This window comes from Rhipicephalus microplus, chromosome 2 (genome assembly GCF_043290135.1).
Source record: "Rhipicephalus microplus isolate Deutch F79 chromosome 2, USDA_Rmic, whole genome shotgun sequence".
Taxonomy (NCBI): Eukaryota; Metazoa; Arthropoda; class Arachnida; order Ixodida; family Ixodidae; genus Rhipicephalus; species Rhipicephalus microplus.
Genome location: NC_134701.1, coordinates 153,570,484 through 153,596,052, shown reverse-complemented (window position 1 = coordinate 153,596,052; position 25,569 = coordinate 153,570,484). Strand labels below are relative to the sequence as shown.

The 25,569-nt window shown below is 45.8% G+C and overlaps 1 pseudogene; it reads right to left on the bottom strand.

The window, feature by feature from the left end:
• Positions 1 to 12,398: 12,398 nt before the first annotated feature.
• LOC142792189 (uncharacterized) lies at positions 12,399 to 13,635 on the bottom strand (annotated as a pseudogene).
• Positions 13,636 to 25,569: the final 11,934 nt, after the last annotated feature.

Genomic DNA, 25,569 nt, shown 5'->3' with positions numbered 1-25,569 from the left:
ACTTAGTTACGTATAATTACTTCATAGACAAGCGCTTTACAAAAAAAAACGCAGGCCTGCGCGGAACGCCCAGCACTGTGAGAGTGAAAGCTGGAAGAGCGGCCTTTCATAGCTTTTTCTTAACACTTTTTGAGTAACTGCTACAAGCACACTTGCTGGATGCCTACTACGCTATAATTAATTGTAATTTTGTATATTAGGGTGGTATTTCACAGCTACGCTTCATCAGGTATTGCTTTCATTACTTTATTTGTACTTAAGCACCTTGCGTTATACCTAATTGTTTAAGCATGTATAATTACCTCACTACATTTTAAATATAAATTTGTTCCAGTGCTTTTCACTTTTGATCATTTGTTTCTCATCACAGTGAGTTCTCTCCATTTCACAATCTCACAAAACGCGTCACACCAAATAAATTAGGCACCGTTTCTTTCACGCTTTCACGCAGAAGCAAGTGAAGGTATTCATATACAAAAAACAGAAAGTCTTAAACGCGAAAGGCTGTTTCACAAACGGAAAACAAAAATAGACAACGCTGAACAAAAACGGAACGTGCCCTTAAGAAGGAAGTAGCAAAATGAGTGGCCTCTATGGCAGCCATTGCGGCTCGGCTTGGCCGTCATGGGCCTCCACACGGCCTCTGTGCGGATGTTTTTTCTGAATACTGAAACAAGCCGAGCATGGCTAAGAGAAAAGACGTGGGTAGCGTAACGTGGGCAACCTCCAGTGTAAAGAAAGAGCCTTTCATACGCATATTTTACGGCAAGCGGAAATTCAGCGAATGAGCCATGACAGAGCCCATTTATTCGTCTACACGCGTTCGCTCTTCTCGTCTTGTTCGTATTTAAAGCCCTACGTGCTTCAGCTCCATTGACTTCGAGAACAATGTTTAGTGCAATAAAGACGAAACAGCCGGATCTTGCGAGGCTTTTTGTCTTGCGTAGCGCCGAACGCAATGCACCACCATCGAGTATATAGAGAAAATTTGTTTGCGACAATGGTAAACAAGTCTTTTTCGCTCCTTCTGCATGTTTTGTATACACGTTACCTGTAGACTAGGCCGCAGTAGGAGCAGAGGGGAAGCAGTAGTGAGAAATGTTCCATAATATATGCACTAAGAAAGGATCTTTTTTGAGTGTATTGAATGAAATTTGATGCAGTAAAGGTGCAAGGGCGTGCAAGTTACCAATCAAGATCTTTGAACAAGGTAATTAAAACGAGTAAGGAATGTATTGGGGTATGAAAAGGAAGAATGGAAACGCCGGCAAACAGCTCAAACAGACAAGTTTCATCAATACTCAAAATGGTACGAAACAAAAAATATGATACGTTGTCGTCGACTCCATGATCATGTACAAACACGCCCCCATTCATTTGGGTACAGTATGTACTTATGTGCTATCTGCATCAGTTTAACTGAGGTCCGCTGTTCCGCTATTCTGCGGCAAGACGTGTGGAAGGTGTGTAGGAGGGAAGGTGTGTGAATGGACGTGCACTGGAAAACGAGCTTTCACTGGAAAAAAAATGGGGCGCATTTGCTAACTCACTGCCGTTTTCATAAATATGAGCCATGAGTGAATGGTATTCAGGCTATCGACCGAAGAAGGAACACCACTTCTCGAGAATTGCCGGAGGCCTTCCACACAATAATACAACGTTCCTCTTGAATCAGTGACACATCAGTGTCTCTCTCGCCAGCACATAGCAAGTTCTTAGTTTACAGGCTGTGATTAGGGTCGTTTGCACTCGGTGTATGACTGGATTGCTGAATGCGCATGCTGTTACCGACCAACTTTTGTAAAGGATATGATGAATGAACAGTACCAAGTTTGCGTTGCTCTTAAACCCTTCCCTCGTTTTTTGGTCGCGCCAGAACAGTGACATCTTAACGACTTGTACGGGATTGTGCAGCCTTTTGCAACGTTTATAACACCACAGTAGCTTCGCTACCTGTATACATCCGTGGATTGTTACAGAAAAAAGGAAAGTAAACAAGACATTGCAAAAACGGGGGATTCAGACGCAGGCTATGCACACTGTTTGTTTAGTGCAGGCTTTTCTTGTTAGTGTCACGAGGTTCCTACAATCAGTTCATACCACTCAGTGAAATAGTTGCAAAGCTTATAACGCACCGCTGGTTAGTTCACAATAAACAGAGTATGACATGCGTAAGCGGTACTCTTCACAAATAGCAGCCTCTTTTTAAATGTCCCGAGCTGGTTCCACAGACGCCAACAACTTGCATAGCGAGATTCACTTGGTACTAAGGCCTTAACTCAATAGAATATTGTGTAAATGGAACAACCAGTCGGCGTATATAAATGAAAAAAAACACACCAGTTCAAGCACACAAGCATATCTGGCAAAGTGCCCTAGATCGTGGGAAAAGCACACCAAAGACAAAAAAAAATGCGAGTAAAGAGAACAATATTAGAAGGGATCTCATTTAACAGTCAATGACAAAAAAAAACAACCTTCAAGGCTATGCTTTTATCTGCGACGCTGTCTGGTCCGCTTTGTTCTGGCAAACGCGACTGCGGCAAAAATCTCGTCTGATTCTTTCTCTACACAACATATCGCAACTAGCTAACAAAGAATATTTTCTTAGGTCAGCCAGTACCATCGATTTAGGTTTAACCATGTCTTGCGAGCTTGTAGAAAGCTGTTGTGAAGAGTCAGTGTAACTCAAGTGACTTACTTAAAGCCGCATGCGTCACACAAAAATTGCTTCATTCTAATACGGCAAGTCTGTGTGAAACGAGCACTTGAAGGAGAACTTTTTCGAGTCATGAACAAAGGGTGCGCAACGACAATTGCTTTTTTTTCTTTTCAATAAATATTTCGGCAAACAAAGCTTCGCCTAATGGTACTAGAGTGGCTCTCATCGCCAATGTCATCATTCCAGGGAAGGTTTTCAGAAAAGCAAACTGTCAACGTATCCTGAATCTACTCTCTCTCAGGACACAATGGAAATTCCACCATTCTGAACTTTTTGTGGCCTTCTTGGTTCTCCTACACAGTTGACCTTGTATTCAATGGTCAAGATGAAGCCACATCTTATACTTAGGAAGCTCTTTTTCGAAACGGGTTCAATTCAGAAACAAAGTTAGATAAAATAATGTTCTATTGGCACATATTCCTGTCGTCTTAAATTGTAATAGGAAAATAATAATAGTAATTACTTGCTTATTAGTACTGTTTTAAATGTATACATGTTGTAATCTTGTAAGCGCCAACTGATTTATTTGAGGTTTGATTTTGATCATTTTTATACGACTAATAGATTTTAATAAGAAATATGTAGTTCGAAGAAGTGGTTAGCTGTAGTGGGTATCATCGTTCTCAATTTTTCTTCGCCAAAAAATAGACTCTCATAAATATGATAATTAGAAATGCTTGGATTGCAGAGAGAAAGAGAGGCTTGAAAAAGCTGCATAATGTCCTCAAGATATGCGTAAAATATACCTTGGGTAATGGAAGTAAAAACGAGCAAAGTGACCCAAGGGCTGCTACTGATTTTTGTGTTAGGAGTACTCATTCACAGTATTCAAATAATTAAATAGTGCTGTTTACGTAATGGTAATGCCCTTCTCTGTAAATGTTACACGCGTGTAAATCCACTTTTGTTGATTTCAATTTCCGGCCATTCCTTCCAGTGACATTATTTTGTTTCATTCTTAGTTGTTTTTCCTCCCATTCAAGCTCATCAAAGGTTGCGGTCTAACTCTACTCTTCCGAATTAAATCTTTTTAGGATGCCTCTTGCACTGTTTGAAAGATTTCCGCTCGAAATACGGTTCCACGCCTTGTCTGCGCAAATAAACTTTATTTTGCATTGCTGTGGCTCGCCGCTATAGCGCTGCTTTAAGCTTGTGTTTGGCAGCTTCGTGGGTGGTCTGCTGGCATCGCTGGCAGTAACGGCAAAGTTGAGAGCCGCCTTCTAGTTTCCCCACTCTTTCTTGTATCCCGGCTACATCAGCGTTAGCCTTTCTGTTGTCTCTTAACGGCCCGGCATTCCCGCTAACACAAAAGCTTTCTTGATGAACGAGCCGTGCGATGCACCCCTAGAGATGTCTACAGCCTCGAGAAAGCACTGCGTGCTACGTCATGGCTAAGGGGTGTATGCTTGTTTCTTACGTGCCAAGCTGGCAGCGTCGTACTGCTCCTCAGACACAGTGAATAAGAATAAAGTTCTGCTCTAAGCACTTAAGACCTGATCGAATGGGAGTTTTTGCCCTCCTTACTGAGAACTACAGGCTTTCCTGACTATATTTTGTTTTCGTTATGCAGGCGACGGCATATTTAGGTTATTCCATGTCCCTTTGATGATATTGGCGCCTAACCCTGTCTTTTACTCATAGTTGATAAATACACCCCCTGCTTTGATGCTTCAGATAGGATTGCCAAAAATGAGCCTATGATACCTTTGATTAACTCCTGTGTTTTCTAATGAAATATTTTGATATCTGGTTTATTTCACCATAACCGATACATAATAACCTATACAGTTTTAACAAAGGTTTAATAGCAGAGCGGAAAAGTATCATTCATGGTGAGTATAGCAGAGTAAAAGCTGCAATATCTGCATCTGGACAAGCCCCACGATCGCGGCACAGTGGCAGCAAACGTGCAGTACAGGGAGAGGCTCACTTGAGGCAAACATGTAAACTTGCACGGCGATAATCAAGACAGACATTCAAGAAGCATTTTTATGGAAAGCTAAACATTTATTGAAACCATACTTAATATTGAATTTTTTAGGAATTACACCTACAGGATCACTTGTTAATGTGAACTCATTTGTAGTAGCAAAATTGTAGTAGCTGTGACCAACAGCTTGTACGAGGCTGTGGAGTCTACCAGTTAGCAGTGTGTCTCGTTGAACATGTCAATGTATTCACAGTTATATTTGCAAATGTATGTATCTGGCGGCTCTTACGGATTATGTCTCATCTGAATGTTGTTAAGAGACAGTTTTCATGGAGAAATTCAAGTTTTAAGATCTGCAATCTTGTGAAAAAATCAGACATATGTGCATTATGGAAAATATTTGAGATGGCATGTATTGCGCTTTTTTGTGATGTGATCAAGTTATGTAATCATTTTTGTCCTGTTTCCCCAAAATAAATGCCAATAGCTTAAGGGGGGAGTAAATGGGGCATGATATATTATAGGTTTTTGCTGTTCTGGTAATGTGCGTTCACATTTTCTTAGAATTCCCAATGCTCTACAAAGTTTATTCTTTGTGTATTCTATGTGATGCTCCCAATACAATTGTTCGTGAAACACAACTCCTAGCGTCTTTGCAGAGGGCGAGACATCTCCTTTCACATTCTTTAAGTAGAATAAATTAAGTGTCGGACATAATTTAGATTTCGCTCGCAAGATAACAGCTTTAGTATACGAACACTTTATACGTGAGGAGTTTTTTAAAGTCCAAGTGTAAAGCTTGCCTAAGGTATTATTTGCCAATGATATGATACTCTCAATGTTCGTTTCAGAAAAAAAACAAGCTTGTGTCATATGCATAAATAACTACTTCTATTGATGTATTTATCTTTGTGATATCATTAATAAAAATAATAAACATAGGTGGGCCAAGTAAGTTACCGTGTGGTACGCCATGTCTTATTCGTGCTAATGGGGATAGTTCTTTCATTATTGCTACACACTGGTGTCGGTCAGTCAAATCACTTTTATTTAAATTTAAAGTGACACCACGAATGCCATAGCATTCTACTTTGGCAGTAATGTTGCATAATTTATATTATCGAAAGTACTGGAGAAGTCTATGAAAACCGATAACGTTAAACGTATCACTTCTATATTTTTAATATTAGTTCCTTTTGATTAAGCAACGCACATTGGGTTGAGAGGCCAGGCCTGAAACCAAATTGAGATGGTGCCATATTCTAATGTTCGTTAAAAATGTTGACAACCTAATAAGAATGATCTTTTCTAGGCCCTTTGAAAACGTTCGCAATATATATATTGGCCTAGAATTACCAAAATTCTATATTTATCTCCCCCCTTGTATATTTCTGCTACATTGGCAGTTTTCATGCGCTGAAGAAAAACAGCGGTACTTAAAGCAAGATTACATATGTATGTTAAATACGGACCGATAAGTTCGATAACAAAAACGATTGGTTGTAGTTTTAGGCTATCGATGTCCTCACTCTTACTTATCTTAAAGCGCCTAAGTATACTAATTACTTCATGTTCTCAATAATTCTCCATCAATCATTCAGAATTACTTCTTTTTCTTCCTTAAGAAATACCACTCACTGGAAACGGGAGTGCCCCCTTCGCAATTTTAATAGATTGCATACCTGTGCAATTGATAAACTTCAATTAACCGCCTCAGGGTATTGCTATAACGTGAACAGAAGTTCATCACTCCAAGTACTAATCCGAAAGAGTTGAAACACGCCTTCACACAACCGTAATGTGCTATTGCCAAATATATAATATCTGAAACATTTTTCGACACGTTTGCGGCCGAGTACATCTATTTTTTGTTACTCATCGCAATATCGATAAGAAAGCCCATAATAAACATGCAAATATGCCGGAACAGTATTTCTACATGAAACTATTGTTGGAAAACACACACAGACGCACACGCACACACGGACCATGGGTAATAGGCAATCTTCGTTGCAGCCAGAAAATTGCAGTAAGTTTCTACACCCAGTTTTAAATAAAATGTCGTGAAAACAAAATATTTGTTTTTACTCTCTGCACCAGAGGCATGCGCTGCTCTGCCCAAGATGCGTGATGGGTGAACATGCTGGCTGCCCCTAGCTGGATGAAGAAGGAAGAAGACGAGCCTGCGATCATCAACCTGTTGGCCGCTCCGGCGCTTCTCTTCGCGACCAAAATAGGCGGCCCCTTTCAGCTGTATACGTCCTGGTCCTCCTTGTGCGTAACAGATTGGTGGAGGTGTCAAGCTCCTGTCAGATGTAGGGAAGTGGTTCCGGAAGCTGCGTGTCCAGTAGTCTTCGCGAGGCAGCAGGTGTGTTGCCTTAGGGTCGTCGTGTGGTCGATCAGACGAGCGCGTGGAGTGTTGTGGTGGGCCATAGTACACTGCTCGCAGGTCGTCGCGAAGTCGTTCGGAAGGCCGTGCAAAGTGTGGTGTGTGGCCATACCGTGGGGCTACACGTCGACGGTTGCAAAATTGCGAAATATGTCCTGGGACACCACAAGAGTAGCAAACCATGGGAGGTCGAAGCTCTGTTTCTTCGTCAATGAATCAAACATCGTATTCCCTATCGTAATGGGTCGGTTCGTTTCGTATATAATAGGGATAGACCGGGCGTCGCGAAGAAGGCGGGCGCTTAGGGCGCCGATCATGGCGAGGAGCTGGCAAGCGTGGTGTTCTCCTTGGTTGTGGAGGTGCGCTGTACTCAACAGCTGCTGCACTAACCATCGATTGCCAAGGGGTCGTAGAAGGCGGCGGCGCCGTTACAGCCTCACGTGGCACATATACCGAGTGTAGGTCGTTTACAGAATGGTGATCAACTGCTGAATGTGTCTGCTCTCTATAGCGAAAACGTTCTTCGCGAACGATCTGTTGAATCGTCGAGGACAGGTCTGGGTAGGAGTTCGTGTCAATGCTGGCAACCGTTGTAACATTTGTGACGCTTTTAGCAGACTGTTCATTGTGACATAGCTACTTTTTTGGGCACAAAGAAGAGTCTTCTAAAAGCGTCCCGCCTACGTGTCCCTTTCTGAACAACTACTAGGTCAGTCTTCCCGGCTCATGCTCGTGCACCAGAGGCATGCGCTGCTCTGCCCAAAATGCGTGAGCACGTGCGAGGCACCGTAGACGCCCACATAGCGTCGCGTTGGTGGCGAGGCACTGTAGATGCCCACATAGCGTCTCGTTGGTTGCGAGTGAGTGAGTGAAACAACTTTATTGACGATCCGGCATAAAGTGGGAAGGGGTAGGGGATTAAAGCGAGACACTAGCGTGCTCGGACGTCCCGGAGCAGCAACCTACTCGCGTAAAACCCGTGGGGGCACCGCTTTCGGCCGCTGGCGTTCCAGGATGCTAAGCACGTGCTGGACCACGTCTCTTTGATTGCCTGGCTCTCGGCTGATAATTTTGCTGCTTATGGCAGTTGGCATTACGTCTTGGTTACCCAGCGGTGGTGCACAGTCCCAAAGGAGGTGTCTCTGGGTGGCTCGCGCCTTCTTGCAGCGTTGGCATACATCAGTGGTGTAAACCTCCGGGCAAACGTGCTTTGCCCAGACGGGGGTCCATATTGCTTGTACTTGCAGCTGCTGTAGTGTGGCTGCTTCTCTGCGTTGTAGGTCTCGGTGAGGCGGTGGGTAGAGGCGTCTGCTCGTTCTGTACCATTGCAGAACGTCGGCGTAGGTTGTGATGAAATACTCTCCGTCTTCGGCATCGGGTCGTTGCGGCTCCGAGGAATGCGTTGACAGAGACCCGCGGCTAGTTAGCGCGTGTGCCTCCGTATCTGCCTCCTCATTGCGGTTCGGGCCCACGTCCAGCTCCCCGGCGTGCGCAGGGAACCACTTGACGGTAATGTTGGTTTCCGGTCTTGCTATAGTTGAACATACTCTTGCAGTGGTTCCATGGACGTTGTTTGTAGCAAAGTTGGCTGTTGCCGTCTTCGAGTCGCTGAGGACCGTGCGGCAATCCGGGATCGCTAGTGCCAGTGCGATTGCAAACTCTTTGGCTTGCGTGGGTGACTTGCACCGTATGCTTCCCGACGTTGTGAGTACTCCAGTGTCTGCTGCGATGACTGCTGCTGCGTACGTGTTTGGCCGGTGGGGATACTTCGCCACGTCCGCGTAGTACGCGCGCGGATTGTTGGCGTGACCTTTTGTGAGGACCTTGGCTCTCGCCGTTCTTCTTTCTTGGTGCTCTTGTGGATGCATGTGCTTCGGTAAGGGTGGAACCTTCAGTCTTTGGAGAACGTCCCGGGGTAGCTGCTTTGCTACCTCCGGAGTCGTCGCTGGCGCGTTGATTCCGATGCGCTGTAGTATCGTTCTTCCCGTCCTGGTCTGGGACAGGCGGTGATACTGCGCCGTTCGCTGGGCTTCGGCGATTTCTTCCAGCGTGTTGTGAACGCCCAACGCGAGCATGCGTTTTGTGTTGGTGTGGGGGTATTAGCCCAGGGCCGTCTTGTACGCCTTTCTGATCATCGCGTCCATCTTGATCTTCTCCGCCGCTTTCCAATTGTGGAACGACGCTACGTAAGAGATGTGGCTGACTGCAAACGACTGGGTGAGTCGTAGTAGACTGTCTTCTCGCATGCCCTGGTACCGCGTGGCCACCTTCTTGAGTAGGCGGGTGGCCAGCGAGAGCTTTGCGTGGAGCTTCTGTACCGTCACGTTGTTGCGGTTCAAGTCTTGGGGGTGCAGCCCCAAAACTCTGAGTGTCTGCACGTGCGGTATCGGCGTTCCGTCTTGGGTTACAACGTTGATGTTCTGCGTTGTCGGGCGTCGCGCACTTCGCGGTGAGATCACTAGCAGTTCCGACTTGGTTGGTGAACATTTGAGTCCGGTGGGTCGTAGGTATTCTTCTACGGCGGCGACGGCTTCTTGGAGGGCTGCCTCGATCTGGCTGTCGCTTCCTCCCGTTGACCACAGCGTGATGTCGTCCGCGTAGATCGTGTACTTGATGTTTCTAACGCGTTCCAATCTTCTTGCAATGCCTATCATGACAAGGTTGAACAACAGAGGGGAGATCACCGAGCCCTGTGGTGTCCCCGTGCTCCCCAGCTCCTTGAGCGGTAGTTGTAGTTCTCCTGCCACAAGCCGCGTGGTGCGGTTGGTCAGGAAATCTTTGATGTAAGCGAACGTCCTCTCCCCCATGTTGAAGTGGGACACCTGCCGAAGGACGGCCGAGTGGTGTACGTTGTCGAATGCTCCCTGGAGATCCAGTCCGAGCACCGCTCTGTTATCCAACGTGGGAAAGTGTCTGTCCACGATTTCGTTCTTGAGCAAGAGCATGGCGTCCTGCGTACACAGTTTGGCCCGGAACCCCAGCATTGTATGTGGATATATGTTGGATTCTTCCAAATAACGTTGCCATCTGTTGAGTAGGACGTGTTCAAGCACCTTGCCCACGAACGAAGTTAGAGAGATGGGTCTCAGGTTGTCTATGCTGGGTGGTTTGCCCGGTTTGGGGATCAGGACCGTTTTCGCGGTCTTCCATTGTTGCGGTAGCTTGCCCGTCCGCCAGCACTGGTTGTAGTACTTGGTGAGGGCTTCGATTGCCGTGTCGTTCAAGTTCCTCAATACCTTGTTGGTGACGTGGTCTGGTCCGGATGCTGATTTACAGTTGATTGTTTGTAGAACCACTCGCACTTCCCATTCTTCGATGTCGGCATCTAGTTTCTCGTTGGTTGCCCCTTCGTAGCTGGGGAGTGGGTGCGTTGGCGTTACGGGGAGATACTTGGCGTCCAGGCGTCGTTGCACCTCAGCCTCTCCCATTTCTTTGACGGCTTTGTGAATTGTCTTGTTCAGCATGTAATGCTGAGCTCCCTTGGTTGTCTTATCGTTGAGCAAGTGGCGGAGCAGGCGCCACGTCTTGCCTTTGTGTAGTTGACCGTCCGCTTCTTGACACACCGCGTGCCACTGCTGTCTGCAGAGGACTGCGCTGTGATGCTCGATGTCTCTGTTGAGTTGTGCTATACGTTTGCGTAGCTTTCTGTTGTGGCGTTGACGTTTCCAGCGCCGTATCAGCGAGTTTCGGGCTTCCATGAGGTGCGCTAGTCTGCTGTCCAGCATCGTAGCCTCCGGCTCCACTTCTACCGTCTGAGTGGCGTCTTTGGTCGTGGCGTTCAACATGTTGGTCCATGCTTCTATGTTTTCAATGGTTTCCGTACTATTGTCTTCTAATTTCTTTCTGTACTCGTGCCAGTCGATGATTTGCTGTTGCTGTGCTCTTTGCGTGTTCTCTGCGATGGGTATTGTAATTTCGAGTATGCAGTGGTCACTTCCCAACGTCTCCCCGGTGTTCCGCCACGTGACTCCACGCAGTGCTGAGGCCGTGCTTATGAAAGCGAGGTCCGGGTTGGTGTCTCGCTGCGACGACGTTCCGTTTCTCGTAGGGGCGTTGGGGTCGTTTAGCAATTGGTAACCTGCGTCCATTGTTTCGTCGTAGAGACTGTGGCCCTTCGCCGTCGTGTATGGATACCCCCATGCCGTATGTTGAGCGTTGAAGTCTCCACACAGTAGGGTTACGTTGGAGCCCGCGAGCTGTTGCGCTTTGTGCACAAGGGTGCGGAATTTTTGCTGGAAGTGCTTCGGATTGCTGTACACGTTGATTATAAAAGTGCTTTCACGGCGCTTGCGCTTCCCGGTGACGATTTCAACCGTGCTGTGCTCGATGGCGCCGTTGGGTAGCAGCTCGTGATCTATTGAAGTTAGATTCTTCTTTACCAAAGTGCAGACCCCCTGCCCTGCACCTTTCCCAACTGTTCGTGCGCTGGGGGGCTTCGCAAAGGATCTGTACCCCGGTAACGTCGGTGGGGTTTCACTGTGCGTCTCTTGTAGTATTATAACGTCGGGTCTCTTGGTGCTTTGTTTTATGTACTGTTGTAACGATGCTTTTCTCCCCTGTATGCCGTTGGGATTCCATTGCCATATGAGGAGATGATGCTGTTGTGTCTGTGCTCTGTTTCTGTGGTTAGCGGTGCCTGTTGCCGTTGTCCCGTCCATTATTGCGGTTGGGTGAAGGCCTGTTGGGGGATTAGTCCTGACGCCATCAGCGCGTGTATTAGTGCATCCAACTTAGTCTGTATTCCTTGTATGGTAGACTGCATGCCATGTACGGGTGTCACCAATGTGTCGAGGCGTGCGTTGGTAGCATCGAGGCGATCGTTAGTAGCTTTGATGACTTGGCTCAGGGTTTCGTACTTGGCTTTCATGGTCTGTTCTAGTCGATCTTGACGTTCTTCTAGGCTGTCCAGCCTAGCGTTGACTCTCCGTTCACGTGCGTATTCGAGCGCTCGCTTCTTGGGTGCCGGTTCGCTTGTCCTAGCAACGTCGATCGTTTCGGGTTCTGCGCTGTTAGCTTCCGTAGTAACTGGGACTTCTACCTCCATGGCTGAGTTTGTGTTGTTTTCCTTTGGCGTTGGGGGTCTTGGTTGACTCTGCGGTGGCGACAGTGGCGGTGGCGGAGTCACCTGTTGTTGCTGCTGCTGCTGTGCGTTGATGAGTTGGTTCAACTTAGCGTTCATCTCTTGCATTTGAGCTCTCTGTTCAGCGATGCATCGCTTGAGCTGCTCATTTTCATTGCGTAGTGACTGGATGGTGTTGTCCTTCAGCTACGTGGTTGAGCGGATTGCGGTTCGCCGCTTGCGGGTTGATTGCTTGGGCCCCATTTATCACATTGCCCGGTCGCTGCTGGTTGCGGTTCTAATTCATGCTTTCGCTGCGCTTGCCGTCGGTGCTTCTGCCGCGGCTCGCCGATTGTCTCCTGCTTTTGTCCCGCTTCCTCGAGCGGCTGCGTCCTCTCTTTGATAGATGCGCTTCGTTCTGTTGTTGCGGTGGCAGCTGCGGGAAGTCTTGCGACGAAAACGCTGACGCCGCGTTTCTGCGCTCCACTCTGCGCTGAGTAACTACGAAGGGCACCTTGTACTTGTTCGTACAGCCTTCCGTGCCCGTGGCGTGGGCTCCGTTACACAGTTTGCAACGTGGCTTGCACCGCGCCGCGTTGTCTGCCGTCGGGTTAGGCGCGCCACACGCAAAGCAGATCTTGGTTTCCGGCGTGGGGCATACATCGGCTCGATGGCCGATTTTGCCACATGTCTTGCATACGTTGTGGTGTTGTCTGTATAATCCACACTTTACTATAATGGAGCCATACTTTATGTAGTTGGGAACCTTTGTTCCTGCGAACAAAATGACGATCGAGGTAGTGTTTCCAATCCTGTGTGCTTCGAGGGCCTGCGGGTTTGCTTGGTTAACGATATTCTCGTGCAGATCTTCGGCAGTGTTCTCTACTGCGATGCCACGGATTACTCCTTTCACTGTGCCGTGAGGCGCGGTGCAGTAGGCAGCTACGGCCCCCAATGTACAGAGAGCGTACGCTTGCGTAGTAACGTGCTCGTTCTTCATCGGGCGTGCTGATCACGATGATGTTCTGCGTGGGATTAATACAGATCGTATCTGCTTTCGCTGTGGTCTTGGGAACGTTGGCTGCCGTTATGACTGTGGACATTACGATGTCAGCTTCCAGTTTTGCTAGGAATAGCCCTCCTCTCGCTCGTATTACAATCTTCTGCTCTTCCGGCGGCAAATTCAGCGGCATGCGGGACGCTTTAGTAATTCTCGCTACCATGCGTTTTGCTTGAGCTTCACTAAATTGCGGAGTTGGCTTGTTGCTTTGGGTAACTTCGTTAAGCTGGGGCTAATTAAGTCGTTGGCTTACTTGTTTTCCGGAGATTTTCCATCCCGCGATGTCGCTTGGGTGTAAGTCGTTGCCACGCACCGCGACTGCGGTGCGGCCGGTGCTGCGTAGCACCTCTTGGTCGTTGATCGTGTCGGTGGTCGTAGTGTCGTTGCCGCCAGCACAAAAGTCCATGTCTTCCGTAGCAAGGGCCGCGAAATGGTTGTGGGAGACGGCGTTGAGCTGCGATGAGGCCGAGGCCATCTTCGGCGATGAGGAGTCGAGCGTTGAGCCGGGCCGGGCGGCCGAGGCAGTTGCGCGTTCCCGCCGTACTCGCGCTAAGCCTAGGCGTGGTCCGCTAGGCCCAGCGTCGCACAAGTGAAGAAAACGTCAAAAATTGACGAAAAGTCCGGTTGGCCGGACCAAAAATAGCATCAATCGAGTCCAGGGATGTTCACGGACACTTTAGTGATGATATACAATCGATTGGAAGCAGTTAAGGCGGCACAATTAGCGAAAACTGCGGAGCTCATTCGGAGCACGTCTGCTCAGCTCGGCGACCGGAGCGCCCCCCTCCCGTTGGTTGCGAGGCACTGTAGACGCCCACATAGCGTCTCGTTGGTTGCGAGGCACTGTAGACGCCCACATAGCGTTCCATTGGTTCTCTTCGTAAAATGATTTGTAGGAGCAATCTCTGTGGCAATATCATATCCAGGTAGGAGCTGGACAACTTTCCTTGGAACCAGAGATTCCTTTCATAGGCGCTCGAGAGAGTGTTCTTCTAGAACACATTCGCAACTGTATAATTCAACTACATATATTAAGAAAAACACAAAGAACACGTGATAATGAAGTGCACCACTTGCTCATTTTTTCAATGCCACAGGCGAAAAAGAGACAAAATCCACCTTTTTTATTAGATAACCAATCTTAATATCGACGCATGCGGCTATTGCAACAGGTTTACCACAGTGTTCAATATAAAACAACTTGGGGCAGCGGACAAACCAGTATTTCGTTCTTAAATCTGCTCAGCGCAAAAATCACATGTAGTAACAGATTTTCATAATCTAACCTTTCTGTATGTGTCTGCTTTCTCGCTGAGAAATCTTAAGTTGAAAATGAAGACCAATAACTAATTGTCATGGGCTTTTGTAAAAAGTGAAGGCCTGTAAATTGCTTACTATTTTGGTTGCAATCCGATAGCTAAGCAAATATAGTTGCTGTGAAGAACGATACCAAGTCAACGATTTCAAGAGGCATAGGAGTACAGCATGACGAGTTACGCGAGACCTTGAAAGGCATGCAAAAAACTCATGGCTGATTGTTTACTCATTACAATCTGCAGAACAAGCAAATGAAACGTGTATTTGCAAAAGTATAGCTTGATATGTCGGGAAGTAGGAGAGATTCTACAATGCCTATTGGTGTCAGGCAGCAATAAAGCTGTTTTATATGAGTGCACACACGTTTACGTCTAGTCGCGCGTCTCCTTTGAGATGAGTAAGGCCTAGAATATTTATTTAAGCATAGTGGTGGCTGACCATTATTTCACCGTTGTGGTATGATGCTATCAAAATGCACCCGGACACCGCGTTTCTTAAATACCACGTAAAAGTGATATCCACAGCACATAATAAAGAATTATACTCTATATGCTCCTCTTCCAGGTTTTTGCCTCGGCCGACGTATTGACTGTATGGTCATGTGTTCGTGACGCTGACAAAGGCAGCAGTCAGCATGGGTAAAATTAAACTGGTTATTTATTCAAACTTCTGGCTGCAAAACGGAAAAATAGCCTGCCGCAAAACACGCCTGAGGTGTAAAAACAGCGCAAAAAATAGAGACAAGGACTCAAAAGGAACTGACAGGGCACTGACTGGTGCTTGTCTCTAGTTTTCTGCTACTTTCATGTCTCAAGCATGAGTTAGAAACCAGCCCAACTTTCCTTTTTGGTACAGCAAAACACTTTGTAAATTGAGAGCAGTGAAGAAAGAGTCGACAGTCGATGAACTGAAAGGTGTTCAAGCGTGTCAGCTTTCATGCATGTATCACCTAATATTCCAGCGTTACTGCTAACTATCGCGTAAATTTCAGAAATAATGTATTGTTTACGTTGACCACGTTATCGCATCGAAAGATTCCAAGATTATTTAGAAAGTGTCCAGTCATTCTCGCACGATCTGCACATGGCAGCAGTACATCACAGAAAAATGGTAGCGCGAAAAAATAAGAGAATAGTGGGTGGCGCAGTATTTTAAACCGGGACAAAACCATGGAAAATGGCATGACTCCCTATTGGGTCCTCAAAATGATGCTGACTGTGCACTAAAGTACAGAAGCTCCCTTATGAAAGAAGATACGTTAGTACCCAATAGCGAACAGCGTCGAGCGGATGCCATTGAACCTTTGCTCACCCAGCATGATTCAAGTTCGCCTGATACCAGGCAGACGTGTAACATATTGCTAACTAGGCGCTCCCCTCTGTAGAGCTAATTCCACTGTAATCGCGAAGCAATTGAACGGGAAAGAATGGGTTAACATGATATTGAATTTCTAACAATGCCTCTGTGAACTAAAAATGAACATCTTGTTGCAAGAGCATGAAAAAAAACGACTTCCTGGCACGCTCTGCGCAGCCAGCGTTGTTATAAGTGCTGCGGCATCAGCTACTGTACTTCGCAGTTTTTCTGTGGTCTCGCATGGCCCGTACTTTTCCGTAAGGTTGTTTCTTTCATTTTTCTTTTATGGCAAAGCTTGTGCAACTTTGTGGAACTCCGTGCCAGGTGCAGCAACCACATCACTCTTTTGTATGCGATTGAAGACCTTACGTAAGAACTTTCAGGTACTTAAATTGGTGAACTGTGGAGACGAAACGTGTGGTTAGCGTTTATGAATTCTGGTATCACAAGAACTTCACTGCTGCGTTGTGCAGTTTTTAGAGTCTTTTCGAGCACCGCTAGTGTGAGTAGGTTAGTATTACCTCAGTCCCTCCATCATTAAAACCTCTTGTTAGTAGTCTGAAAACACTGACTTTCGAAAATGTCCAAAATGTTTCTGTAAGGTGGTCCCCTTAATTAACTCTTAAATGCAGATTCAACGTACTTAGCATCACTATAAAAATGAAACATCACAGTGAAAATGTTTCCCTCGTAGAACCTGCGCTTTGTTGAAGAATTCTGTCACTTCACAAGAGTGCCTTTGGGCTGTTGTTGTTGAAAAAGATCAATTCGTCTACAGTAGGCTATGAACAATCATTGTGACAACAGATTTGCCACTTTCTTAAGGTTTCAGTGTACTCAATTTGATGTCTTCGCCTCTTATCAGAGTGATACCAGTATAAACGCATCTGAGCCCCGTCCCCTGCTTTTCCCTCATTCTAAGAGGAAAAATGCGTCAGCCTCGGAAGTCAAGGCAATCTACAAGCAGTAGTGCAATAGTTTCCATAACCCCCTCGCAAGGAAAACAAGTACGCTTCTGTCTTTGCCTTGCCATGAGTCCTTCCTTTCTGCCTTTGTTTCTTTTTGTCTCTTTTGATTCTTTTCCCTCATACGTGTACCGTTCGCAATGTGGCCCCGTCTTTCTGTAATGTACAGCGCAGAACTTGGCATTGTACGTTCGTATTCATCTGAGTTATGTGCCGTGGTTAACGTGCTGACAACTAAAGAAGGTTGGCAGTGCATATTCTTCTCAATGTGGCCTAAACTCTGAACACAATTTGCAGGAGTCCATGACTATGTCAGTATCCCTGAGTTATGATATTTGGAGACACACTTTTCATCTTCCTTCCACTCTATCTCCGCCCCTTTGCTTCTTTTGCATACCATGCTGCAAACCCGACACAACCTTCATCGAATTACAGCTTTTTCTTTTTAGTAATTTTTCCCTGTGCGGACGGCTGCAATGCGAGTCGTTTATTCTCTTTTATGAAGTGTGCTGTAGTTAACCATGACATTTATATATGACACTTGCAATTTAAGAAATTGCTAAATGCGTTAAAAAATAAGTCATAAAGACACGTTTGACTTGCACAGACATTAAACTTGGCTTTGATTGATATAATGGTTTACCTAGTGTCGGTTGGACCCATTTCTAAAGGCATTGACTACTATTTCCACTGACATCAAATCAGGTCTTAATCGGAGTGGAACATAAGATAGCTTTAAACACCTGTGCAGCGCTATAAACACAATGGTGCTTTTTAATGAGAACTGAGTTATAATACGCAGTCACTTAAAGACGCTTGTTGCTTTTATTTACGTTTTTCGTTGAAGCTGCTTCTCAGTGATAAAGGTGGCACTCAATCCGAGACCAAGAGCCGCCAAGTAGAGGGTCATGTGCAGAAAGCGGTGGAAAAATATCTTAGTTTGTAAATATTTCTTTTCTGCATTGAAACACAGTAGTTTTCAAAATATTACAGATACCTCAATTGTATAAATATAAGATAACTAACTGATTGCACAAGAGGGTAAACAATGGTGCTTCGCGTGTATTGTCCACAGCAGTGAGCCGAATGCCCTATAGAAGTGAATGGGCTGCTGCACAAGGCTATCAACGTTCTAGTCTACTTTCTCAAAACTTCTGAAAAAAAAAGGCATACAACCGAGACCTGAAGGAAGAAAAGTAAGTTGACCGGCCAATTGCGTGGAGGTGGGATGGCACCTTCAGCAATAGCAGCGACGAATCAATGCTTGCCGGAGCGCAAGCAGCTTCCCAAGCGCACGCTTAAAGCTTTTATTGGCGGGCCCACTCTTGTGGCAAAGATTACAATTTGTTTTTATTTATTTTTGTAGTGAATATTATAATAGGACGCTAAGTATTTGTTCTTGTTCAGTAGACATGAGAGCTGTTGTCGGGTCAACATGGCGAAATGATCATAGACATTTTGAAGTCTAAATAGTAGTAGTAATGACGATATAGCGAGGGACGTGATTAATCAGGTGAGGCTTTGTGGACGTGTGAGACAACCTTGAATACGCGAAAAAATTACTGTCATGCAGGTGGAGCCAAGATGCCTTTAACGAGCTCCTTTGATATTAAGTTTGAAACTTTGACCATCGAAGGGATTTCATTGAGATAAAAATGTCCGCAAGGATTCACTGCGTGAAGCGAGTGACTGTCAGAATGGCATAGGCTACCAAGAACTGTGTCACTGAAAAGAATACCGATAAAGGAGACTATGTGATCCCGGGAAAGTTTCTAAGCTTCTTGTTAGTTGAGAACTCTTGATAATGACAGCACACCACGCGCATACGTATACGGTAGTAAGGGAGCAAGCAAGGGACTTTTTGTAGAGAACGCTGGTGGGCTATATGACTGAGATAACAGTGCGCTTTCGTAAAGCAAGCAGTAGCAACGCGGAAATCGTTTGGCCCATAAAGAACACTAGTGAAATGGCGTGCTATGTATTCTTTTAAACAATTTTGTGGTAAATGTCCGAATAGCTTGATACAAGTGCCTCAGAAAGTAACTCTATAAACTACTATCTATCACCGACTAGTTCATTTAATTTTTCGCCAACAACGTTACATTGTCACATGTCTGTGGGCCCGTGGGTGATCATCGAAGACTTCAACGCCCACCATACGCTATGGGGGAGCCCGAAGATCAGCGCAAAGGGTAGAAGTCTGATAACGTTTGCTTCAGACAACGAGCTGTGCTTGTTAAGATGGCAGCCCAACATTTCTACGTGGCCCTGAATACAGCAGTTGCCTTGACTTGGCTTTTGTTTCTCGAGGTCTCGTCAGATGTGCCGGATGGTTTGCGGACATAGAAACATATGGGAGTGACCACATTCCCACATATGTCAAGAACAGAGGATTATCACCTTGCAAGGTACGCGAAACTATCCAAAGAGTGGACTGGACCAAGTTTGAATCTCTCATGGAAGAACGCTGTCAAGAGAACAGCTCATTTGACTTAGAAGGTGATCAAGTCCACAGTGCAAGACACAGTGTGCACCCTCACAAGCTCTTCGAGAGTAACCGAAATTGATGTGGACTTAGAACAACTTCGGGCTCTCCGATGGCGTGCGGAACGAAGGTACCAACGCACGAAAGCAATCGACGATTTACGAAATGCTAGACGTCTTCAGAAAAAGATACAACGCCGCAAAGACAAGCTAGAGTCACAACGTTGGGCAGCCTTCTGCGCGTCGTTAGATCCTCGCAAGCCTTTATCACACTTGTGGAGGACAATGAGAGGGCTCCGGACCGCTCCCATTCAGCGGTCTCCCTTCAAAGTTCTAGCCCTCTCTCAACAGAGATCGGAGGTGGACGTGGCAGAAGAGTTCTGTGCCAACTTATCTGGTCAACTCGCAGATCCCAACATCTCTACGCTCTCACGTGGTGGCACGACATCACACGATCACCACATGGACCAATTTTTTTCTATTCATGAGCTCAAAGCAGCACTGGCTTTATGTAGACAGACATCAGCACGCGGGCCTGATAGAATATAATACAGAGCACTGTGTCACCTTGGTGAGTGTGCGAGGAGTGCCCTCCTCGAGATATACAACGATTCGTGGCGAGAGGGCACCCTACCAGTTAACTGGAAGACCAGCCGTTTGGTTCCATTACAGAAGCCTGGCAAGTCACCATTGGTGCTCCCATCATACCGCCCGATTGCACTGACTAGTTGCTTGGGCAAAGTGATGGAGAGGATGGTACTTGGACGACTAGAATGGTTCCTGGAGCATCACAACATCTACCCGGAAGCTATGACGGGATTTCGCCGTGGCCGGTCATCAATTGATAGCGTCCCAGACGTGGTCAGCTACGTGCAACAAGAAAAAGGCCGTAAGCGTCTCTGCGATTCTTTATTTCTTGATGTTAAAGGGGCGTACGATAACGTCACACATGAACCTACCCTCACCACTCTCAAGGAGGTAGGAGTGGGTGGTCGGATCTTTCAGTGGCTACGCAGCTATCTCTCTCAGCGATCCTTTTTCGTGAGAACCGAAGATGGTGACACTTCGCTACATTACAGCCACCGTGGTGTTCCCCAGGGTGGCATACTTAGCCCTGTACTATACAACCTGACGCTAATAGCTCTCAATGAGCATCTGCCAAGTACTGTCAGATTGTCAATGTACGCGGACGACATCTGCGTTTGGACGTCTGCAGTAACACGTCTACAGCTGCGAGCGCGAATTCAGAGAGCTGCCACTCAAGTTGCTATTTACCTCCGTCCATGAGGTCTGGAAATTTCCTTTGAGAAATGTGCACTTGTGACATTTACGCGCAAACCAATGCAGAACTACAGCGTTCTGGTAAACAGCCAAAGGATACGTCACCTCCGATCATGCAAGTTTCTAGGTGTTATAATTGACAGAGACCTCTCATGAAGCTCACATGTATCATACGTGAAAAGGCGATCGACAGGCATCTGTCATTTGTTCTAGTTCGCTGGAAAGAGCTGGGGAATGTCGACAACTGCTATGTTGCGACTATACAGGATGATTTGCCTTGGATTCCTTCAGTACAGCCTACCTGTGTTAACCAACGCAAGTAAAACAAGCATACGAATGCTTCAAAGTGTCCAGGCTCAAGCACTCCGGATATGTTTAGGCTTGCCCCAAAGTGCGTCAACAGCGGCTACTGTCGCCATCACAAGGGACAACCTCATCAAGACCCACATTGATGTGCAAGTGCTGAGGACACATATACGACACCTTGCTCGAACTCCTCGACATCACCTAGCCTCTCTACCAGTGGGCCGACCATGCACATCTTACTGCAAAACAATGACCGCACATGGTGAGTCGATCCCCACTTCGTTCTGTCTTGCCGCTAGACCTGAGACTCCGCCATGGTGCCTCGCTCAACCAATGATTAATATTAACATACCTGGCGTCCAGAAAAAGGCCAATTTGTCGTCACCGGCTCTTAAACAGCTCACACTTCTTCTCTTGTATGAGAAATACCAAGACTACACACATATATACACTGACAGATCGGTTCAGCCGGACATCTCTACAGGAGCAGTAGTGATACCAAGGTTGGCCACGACAATTAATTTCAAGACAACTCACGCAACAACATCAACTGCAGCAGAATTGGCAGCACTTCGTGCCGCGTTACAATTTGCAGTTGATCAACCTACATGCAAGTGGACTATTTTCTTCGACTCGAAGATGGCACTGCAGTCTCTACTATCAGCCTTACGCCGTGGACCACACGAGCAGCCGGTACTAGAGATAGCAGAGGTTATACACCACCTGACTGAGAAAGGGCACCAAATTACATTTCAGTGGTTGCCCAGTCACTGCGGAATCGTCGAAAATGAACGGGCCGATCAAGCTGCCCGCTGAGCCCACACAGAAGATCATAAACTGCGACTACCACTTTCTAGGACAGATGCTGCACGAAAGCTCCACAGGCTTCCTCGCCAGCAAACCACATCACAATGGAATCAGCCACACTTCAAGCATGCCCGACTGTACTCGCTTGACCCTACGCTAAGTCTTCAAGTTCCGTCGAGGCTTTGCCGAGCAGACCAGACTCTGTTATGTAGGCTGTGGTTGGGCGTTGCGTTTACCAACGCCTACGCTTTCCGCATTGGGATGGTCCACAACGCAGCCTGTGGACCCTGTGGCACTGAAGAAACGAACCAACATATTCTTCTTGACTGCCTAGCGTATAGTAAACGACTATGCTTTCGCAAGAAATTCAGCAAATGAGATAATCAACCTCTGTAGGAGCATGGAATTCTACAATATCGACAAGATACAACTTCACAGAAGGCCCTCAAAGCGCTACTACACTTTTCGCGATCGACCGGCCTTACTGAACGGTTGTAGCTAGGACGCCCTTCCTGTGTGTGTTTTCGTTTTCTTATGAGTGCGCGTGCGTTTTTGCTCTATCTACCCCCTCTTTCTTGCCCCTACTTTCCCGGCCCCAGCGCTGGATAGCAAACCGGATGCCAATATCTGGTTAACCTCCCGGCCTTTCCTTTCTCGCTCTCTCTCTCTGTTCTAAATGTGAAGCCAACCATGATCCGACCTGGAAGTATAGCGTTCATTACTAAGAGCCTTTGTTGATTTTTTTGTCAACATCCTCAATAGCAACAGGACAGTGAGCAAACATGAATAATTGAATCATACCCCGTGTAAACTGGACGACTCTGCTTACTTGTGTAAGTTTAGACAATGCCTGATATTTTTCTAGAAAAAAAATGTCGTTTGAAAGGTTTACTTTAAAGAATGTAGGATAAGTATTGCGATGAAAAGTAGTATAAAAACGAGGCTATACTACACTACAGTGTAGTGGTGTGAAAAAGGATGTCATTGATAATGCCATCATTGTAAGTGTGGAGTACTCTACACTACTAGTAAGCATAGCTTTTTTCGCAATGTGTAACATGGTATGTCATGTAAAGTTCGTGAGTAGCTTAGCCCGGGGCCTAGCTCTCATGCTGATTAGCTTACCTAAAAGCGTTCTCTTATGTTCAGGCAGTGCAAGATGTCACAAGCAGGAAGACGGCATTTAATGCTTAGCGTTGAGAGAATGTTAAGAAGACCAGAAATGTCAGAAGTATACGTAAGTGAATTAGAGGCTGCGGCGTCGAGTGTGTATATGTACCACAGAGACTCTCACTTTTGTCGTAGCGCAAAAGGTAAAAAAAATGACAAACTGAACTGTGTCATGCTGCACGCCGGCCATTCCGTGAAATGATTTGAGACGCAAAGCACGTTTCACTCAGAATTTTTTTTCAAGACATATCGTTCTGTATAGAAATTAACAAAAGTTATTCTTCATACATTGTGAACATTTCTAACAGCACCGACTATAACAGTTCGAGCCACGAATGAAGAATAATTGCCTTATCAGTGAAGCGGCAGGTAAATAAAATGGCAAACTGGCACTAATGGTAATGTCCCATCACAAGGACTAGGTTATATGCCCGTTAGTCACGCTATTTTCAACGAATCAGCGAAGAATGGAGTGAAAAAAAAACAGCACTTAACGTCTCGGTATCCCAAACAGCAACGCGTATTAGCTTTCTTGTGTCAATTATTTTTGTTATCTGAGGCAGTCTAGTAAATGTTTTTCGCATAAATAGATGATTACATCATTTCCACAACTACTCAGTTATGCCTCAGCTGGCTGCTAAAGAAGCAAGCGGTTGTTTTCTTAACGTGCCCTGGCGTATACGGCGGTGTGTCACGTGTTTCAGTCTATGGTCTCTGCAGAAGTTTGGTGCATTAGCAAAACATTGCGCAATTATTTTTCAACCAACCAGGGCATGCCTCCAACAGCACATAAAAGACACAGGGTAGGTCTCTGTAACATTAGGCCAGTGTATCTACACGTGCACTATTCTTGCATGTATCAGAGCTTCCAGAAAATAACTCCACACAATTGATCGCTACATGTCTTTGTCTGGGCAGCAATGCCACGTGCGAGAATTGATAGTCACTCTCTAGCCTTAGCGCACAAAAATAAACTTAACCAAGGACTGCTCGGTAAAGGCGGCTTGGCACTAACGCAGCGACTATGCATCCATGGTTCCGACAGTGAAGTGACTCTGCTGCCACATTTCTTCCGCCCTGAAGAGAGCAATCTACGATCGCAAAGTTGTCATTTGTTTATGACTGCCCAAGGAACTGAACAATGCAAGCTAAGTGTGGTCAGCTAATTAACACATAACCCAGAGGAGCTTTCGGGAGCTGTGACAAGGCCACTGGTTGCCTTTTCTTGAAGAAAGGGTAGTGGAATATTTGTTGCATGCCTTTACTTTGAGCTAGTATTCAGAACTGCTTTGCATCACTCATTCATTATGTGTTGATATTCAGGCAGAAGGATGCGGCCGACATTCTAGAGGTCTAGCATTGCGAAGAGCGTGGTGTTTATAGGTGAGAACATGAAGCTGAACGATATTCGATAATAAAGACAGCAGACTGAGCTGACAAGCAGAATTAACACATGGCGATTCGTTAAATTGATCAAGGAAATAAATAATCAGGAAAGGGGAGGAGCCGAAGAGGAGAAAAGACAAATACAACTAAATGTCAACAAGTATAGCAGAATTTCTATAATACATGAACGTCAACCACCTTTGCATTGCAGGAACTGTCTAAAAAAGAACATCACTCTAGGATAGACTTTTCAAAGAAACTTACTGCTCCCCTTAGTAGCATTCTATGTCAGCCTGCTACCTTTCTTTCAATAGTCACTCAAGAGAAAAAATCAGCAGTGATATGCGAATAACACTGACTTAAATACGCGAAGAGCGATATCCAAGAAATTGTAAAATATACAGGGACCTCCCCTATTAGCTTTCATTTTACCGGTCACATCCACCAAGCACAAATCATATCATGCCCATTTTGTGATGCTGCCGGTGTTTGCTGTGAGGTTGTAAATATATACAATAAAGCCCTCTTGTCAACTTCTGTGTAACAGGTCTCAGGCCAGGCTGATTACCGAACCTTGATAAGTGGATTCACGAACTTTTTTACTATGCACTTTACACTTTTTACACAAGTGTCCAATTTAAATGTGCATCTTTCACACCACGAATTAGTATGCCTGAAGGTCGGCTTTCGAAAAACAAAATAATCTGTACAATGGATAATGAACGGATAAAAAGCTGGGTGTTTGTTGAGAAGACGAAATTAGAAGACGGTATATTGATGTTTGAAGAACCTCGGTGCACGTAGTGCGAAACTATACAGGGGCGACCATCACACAAGAACACTATACAGCGATATTAGTCACGATTTGTTTATCTATCAAAACGAGACCTTATATTTCACATTCGTCAGACAATTATTTGAACACAAGTGCGTGGGTCTGGCTTTGAAAATAACCATGTTGTTGCTAGCTCTCTTTGAGACGTTGATGTTCTAGAAACCGTTCTAGAAAGAGGGATGATTGATGCCGGTTTCATTTTACTATAAACACAATTTTTTTGCGCATTTGACCTGAAAACATTTGAAATACCCTTGATTCCGCATACTGCCATGCGCTTTTATTATACCATAATGATCCAAGATGTTTTCATCATGGCACGGTTATCCAGCTTGTGCACCAAGCCATCCACCAAAACATGTTTTGCATTGCCACCATAGGCCAGCATTGGGCATTGAACACTAAACGAAGCTTGTCACTGACATTATCCTCTGTTGCCATTTTTTTGCCCTCGTCATTCCTAGTGATACCATGCAGAACAGCTTTCTTTACATACTTTTTT